The sequence below is a fragment of the Bos indicus x Bos taurus genome, chromosome X, assembly GCF_003369695.1.
Source record: "Bos indicus x Bos taurus breed Angus x Brahman F1 hybrid chromosome X, Bos_hybrid_MaternalHap_v2.0, whole genome shotgun sequence".
NCBI classification, from domain to species: domain Eukaryota; kingdom Metazoa; phylum Chordata; class Mammalia; order Artiodactyla; family Bovidae; genus Bos; species Bos indicus x Bos taurus.
In genome coordinates, this window is record NC_040105.1 from 101,249,860 (window position 1) to 101,255,807 (window position 5,948).

Here is a 5,948-nt window from a genome sequence, read left to right on the forward strand (position 1 = left end):
ATTATCATCAATAGAAACAGCAAAAATAGACAATAAAGTAGAAAGTGCCCTACACTGAGACCCCAGCTGCCCTTACTCTATAGTCCTAACTTGATTACTTAATTGCTATGTTTTGAGTACACTGTGTTCCCTGTTTGTACTTTAATTGGTATTGAAATAGGCAATTTTGCAAGTACATTCTAGCTCTAAATTTTCGTTTTTCTTTAAGAGGCGGGAATTGGATGGGTCTTAGGATGAACCCTGGTCTCTGATTGAATAAATAGCTCTTAAAATTTCTTTTTCTTTTCTGTTTATTTTAATAGCTCTTAAAATTTCTTTTTCTTTTCTGTTTATTTTTTACTATTATTATTTTACTTTACAATATTGTATTGGTTTTGCCATACATCAACATGCGTCTGCCATGGATGTATACATGTTCCCCATCCTGAACCTCCCTCCCACATCCCTCCCTATACCATCCCTCTGGGTCATCCCAGTGCACCAGCCCCAAGCTTCCTGTATCCCTCATGGAACCTGGACTGGCGATTCGTTTCTTAAAGAACTATTGCTGGACTGAGGGTTCTGGGAAAGGTATAAGAATGAGTCATCCTCTTTAGATAAGTATTTTGGATTCAAATATTAGGTGAGTCAGCAGCTATCACTCTTACCAGATAAATATTTGCCTTCTCAATTTCAATTGACTGGGCATATACACTTCACTCTGGAATTTTTCTCTCATAGTTTGTCACTTTCTTGAAGTTAACTTATCCTACTTATGGTTTGTGAGACATTAGATGTCATTGGATCCTTCATGATTCAGGTCTAACAGCTGTAATTACTTCTAATGTCTCAATTAGATATTCTTAACTTCATAATGTTGCTGGGTGCTGCTTCACAGATGTTATTATTTAGCCTGAGGATACATACATTTTAGTGTTAAATGACCTGATCCCTTTAAATGATGAAATTTGGGGACATCTTAGGTCTGTTAGATTTGTTTCTGTGATTGTGATTTATTATCCAAATTTGTTTACTATGTCTCTCTGGCTCATGACATTTGAAAAATAATATGGCTACCAATTATTAAAATGTGTTAGACTTTGCTGCCATATTTAGTATAACCCAAGGAAGGAAGGATCAGAAATGAAATGCATGTTGATGTGCTTGCTGATCCTTTCTAAAAAGGGTATTTGTCTTACAGTGCACCAACCAGCCCATCACTTCAGTTCAGTTCAGTCACTTAGTCATGTCTGACTCTTTGCGACCCCATGGACTGCAGCATGCCAGGACTCCCTGTCCATCACCAACTGCCGGAGTTTACTCAAACTCATGTCCATTGAGTCCGTGATGTCATCCAACCATCTCATCCTCTGTCATCCCCTTCTTCTCCCATCCTCAGTCTTTCACAGCATCAGGGTCTTCTCAAATCAGTCAATTCTTCCTATCAGGTGGCCAAAGTATTGAAGTATTGAAGTTTCAGCTTCAGTATCAGTCCTTCCAGTGAGTATTCAGGACTGATTTCCTTTAGGATGGACTGGTTGGATCTCCTTGCAGCCCAAGAGACTCTCAAGAGTCTTCTTCAATACCACAGCTCAAAAGCATCAATTTTTCTGTGTTCAGCGTTCTATATAGTCCAACTCTCATATCCATACATGACTATTGGAAAAACCATAGCTTTGACTAGATGCACCATTTTTGGTAAAATAATGTCTCTGCTTTTTAATATGCTGTCTAGGTTGGTCATAACTTTTATTCCAAGGAGTAAGCGGTTTTTTAATTTCATGGCTGCAGTCACCATCTGCAGTGATTTTGGAGCCCAAGATAATAAAGTTTGTCACTGTTTCCACTTTTTCCCCTCTATTTGCTATGAAGTGATAGTTTTCTGAATGTTGAGCTTTAAGCCAACATTTTCACTCTCCTCTTTCACTTTCATCAAGAGGCTCTTTAGTTCTTCTTCGGTTTCTGCCATAAGGATGGTGTCTTCTGCATATCTGAGGTTATTGATGTTTCTCCTGGCAATCTTGACTCCAACTTGTGTTTCATCCAGCCCATCATTTCTTATGATGTACTCCGCATATAAGTAAAATAAGCAGGGTGGCAATATACAGCCTCGACATACTCCTTTCCCAATTTGGTGCCAGTCTGTTGTTTCATGTCCAATCCTAACTGTTGCTTCCTGCATACAGATTTCTCAAGAGGCAGGTCAGGTGGTCTGGTATTTCCATCTCTTTCAGAATTTTCCACAGTTTGTGGTGATCCACATAGTCAAAGGCTTTGGCATAGTCAATAAAGCAGAAGTACATGTTTTTTCTGGAACTCACTTACTTTTTCGATAATCCAAGAGATGTTGGTAATTTGATCTTTGGTTCTTCTAACTTTTCTAGATTCAGCTTGAACATCTGGGATTTCATGGTTCACACACTGTTGAAGCTTGGTTTGGAGAATTTCGAGCATTACTTTACTAGTGTGTGAGATGAGTGCAATTGTGTGGTAGTTTGTGCATTATTTAGCATTGCCTTTCTTTGGGACTGGAATGAAAACTGAACTTTTCCAGTCCCGTGGCCACTGCTGAGTTTTCCAAATTTGCTGACAGATTGGGTGCAGCACTTTAGCAGCATCATATTTTAGGATTTGAAATAGCTCAACTGGAATTCCATCACCTCCACTTTCTTTGCTCATAGTGATGCTTCCTAAGGCCCACTCAATTTCCCATTCCAGGATATCTAGCTCTAGGTGAGTAACCATACCATCATGATTAATGGTGGTATTGGTTACATCAAAGACATTCTCAGAGTCCACTTAGAATCATTCCCACAATCTTGCTAGTTTTTACAGCACTGTTGGAGCAAATTCTTGAGTTGAAAACTCCTGTCTATTATGACATAAAGTCATCTAATAGGTCATTGGAGTATTGAGTACTTGAATACAAATTTCAAATCATGTGATTCTTACTAATTGAGTATCAAAAAGTTGACCTTCCATGGTGGCTCTTTACCTAAAAAAATAAACTTCTTGTAAAACATGATTGACTCTATTGTGTTTAGCATACCCCAGATTAATGAAATGTTTGGCCGTATCTTGAGAAATTACAGTGTAGTTGACTTTGATAAATGTGTGGCTTCCTTGGAAAGACTTCCAAAGTCACAGACAAGTTATGCAGTGACTTGATGACATAAATAGAATTGTGACAGAAATCCATAATGCAAAATTCAAGATAGTCATAAGAAAAAATGTAGGATAAAGTCATATTACCTAAGGGTTTCAATAGTAATAGCAATAATAAAATCTGGAAGTATAGCTGATTGTTTAAAAAATACATTTACAGGAAATGATAGCATTCCCTTTCTGTATTTATAGAGAGGAAATATGAAATAGCTCAGTAACCACATATCAGATATTAGTTAGAAGGGATTTTGAATAAAAATTGAATAAGCATTGTGCTCTGTGTGCACACATGCTGTGTGCTAAGTCGCTTCAGTTGTGTCAGACCCTTTGTGACTATGTGGACTGTAACCCACAAGGCTCCTCTGTCCATGGGATTCTCCAGGCAAGAATACTGGAGTGCATTGCTATGTCCTCCTCCAGGGGATCTTACCTACCCAGGGATTGAACCAGCATCTCTTACATTTCCTGCATTGGCAGGTAGGTTCTTTACTACTAGTGCCACATGGGAAGCCTGAATAAGCATTAGGAAAACATTATTTTTAGTAAAACTAGTTAGGAGAAAGATCACACTTTGTAAAAATCTAAGCAAGGTGTTGCAATTAAGACATAGGAGCTAGTTTCAGAGAAGACTAATTTTGGTTACAAATTGTGATTTATATATTTGTATTTTGCATGTTTGATTACTGTGAAATGTTAGACAACTGAAAATTATAATTTAAGTATTAGAATATCTTTGGGGAAGGTGTTTGTATTGCCTGACTGTGCTTAGCAGTATAAGATAGTAGAATCGTGTGAGGTACGTTGTTAATAATTAAATTTATATTTACATTGCATTTGCTTGACTAATGGATAATGTTTTTGTTTGGTATCTAAATTTAGATACTTATTTGAATTTAATAGTCAAACTCAATTGGAAACATCAAATGTTAAGTCATGACGTGTGCAAAGAATCTTTGTTTCTAATTCCTACAAACAAACCCAAATGTTGAAACTTGTACTTTTATATTTTCTTTTATTTTCCTGTAAAGACCTTAAATTTTAGAGTAGTTTTAAGTTTACAAGAAAATTGAGATGAAGGTACAGAGCATTCTTGTGTACCATCTATCTCCTCACATATATAGCTTCCCCCATTATTAACATTACACACCAGAATGGCACGTTCTTTCATCAAGGGTGAACCTACATTGATATGTCATAGTCACTTAAAGTCCAGAGTTTATCTTAGAGTTTATTCTTGGTGTTGTATTTTCTATGGTTTTAGATAGATGTATAATGACATATAACCATCATTATAATATCACACATAATATTTTTACTGCCCTAAAAATCCTCTCTGCTCTGATTATTCATTTCCCTGTGCTATCCACCCTTGGCAATCATTGATCTTTTTGTTGTCCCCATAAAACTATGCTTTTTCCAGAATGTTATATAGTTGGAAGTGCACATTATGCAGTCCTTTCAGATTGGCTTCTTTCACTGAGTAATACACATTTAATAATTTAATAATAGGCTACCCACTCCAGTATTCTTGGGCTTCCCTTGTGACTCAGATGATAAAGAATCCACCTGCAATGTGGAAGACCTGGGTTCGATGAAGTGTCTGTTATGGTCTTTGGCCCATAACATTTTTTAAATGGGTGGCTCATTTTCATATTGTTGAGTTTTAAGTGTTCTTTGTATATTTTGAATGACAGTACTTTACCATGTATCTTTTGCAAATATTTTCTCCTAGTCTATGGCTTGTCTTCTAATTCTCTTGCTATTACCTTTCATGGAGCAGAAGTTTCTTTATTTTTTTATTTTTAATGAAGTCCAACTTAACCATTATTTCTGAGAACCAGGAGTGCCAAGAGAAGGAGTGAGAGGACTGATGCTTCATCTCAAGAAATAAGGCAGGAATGTTTGAGGCTGACTTCTTCCTTCCTTTGTCTTTTTGAAATATGTAGGCTCTCAACAGATTGGATGATGCCTACACAAACTGATGATAGTACACTGCTTAACTGAGTTCCCCCTTTCACATACCAGCTTCACCTGGAAATTCTCTTACAGACACACTGAGAAATAATGTTTAGCTAAATATTTGGGTACTCTGTCATCCAATCAAATGGACACATAAAATTAACACTATCTGGGTAAGTTGGTTAACTGGTAATGTTTACATTTGACTTTTGAATTAAAAGTTAGATTTGATTTTGAATTAAAAATCGATGGGACTAGTGAAATTCTTAGTGTTTAATAGTCAAGGAAGTTATACTTTTATGTGCTAGTATATGTGCCATCATTAGATGTGAAAAGGAAACTATAGAGTATCAGGGGATGCAGATGGGATATTGTAATTACAGAAAATGTACTAATATTTTGTATGTTTGTTACATACTTTGAACAGTTTTCAGCATAAATGTACATGTCTTCACTTTACTTTTACATGCATTTTCTTCTTTTTTAAAAATTAATGTATTTGGCTGTGCCAGGTCTTAGTTGTGGCACATGGGATCTTTAGTTGCAGCATTTGAACTCTTAGTCATGGTATCTAGTTCCCTGATCAGGGATGTAACCCAGGCCCCCAGCATTGGGAGCACAGAGTTTTAGCCACTGGACCACCAGGGAATTCCCTACATTTTCTTCTTATGGGATAGTGTATTAGCGCCTGTGGCTGCTATAACATAGTATCACAGACTTGGGGGCTTAAAACAACAGTATTTATCATCTTACAGTTCTGGAAGTCAAGTGGGTTTCAATGAGCTTAAATAAAGGTGTTGGCAGGGCTGTGTTCTTTTCTGGAGATTTTAGGAGAGAATCCATTT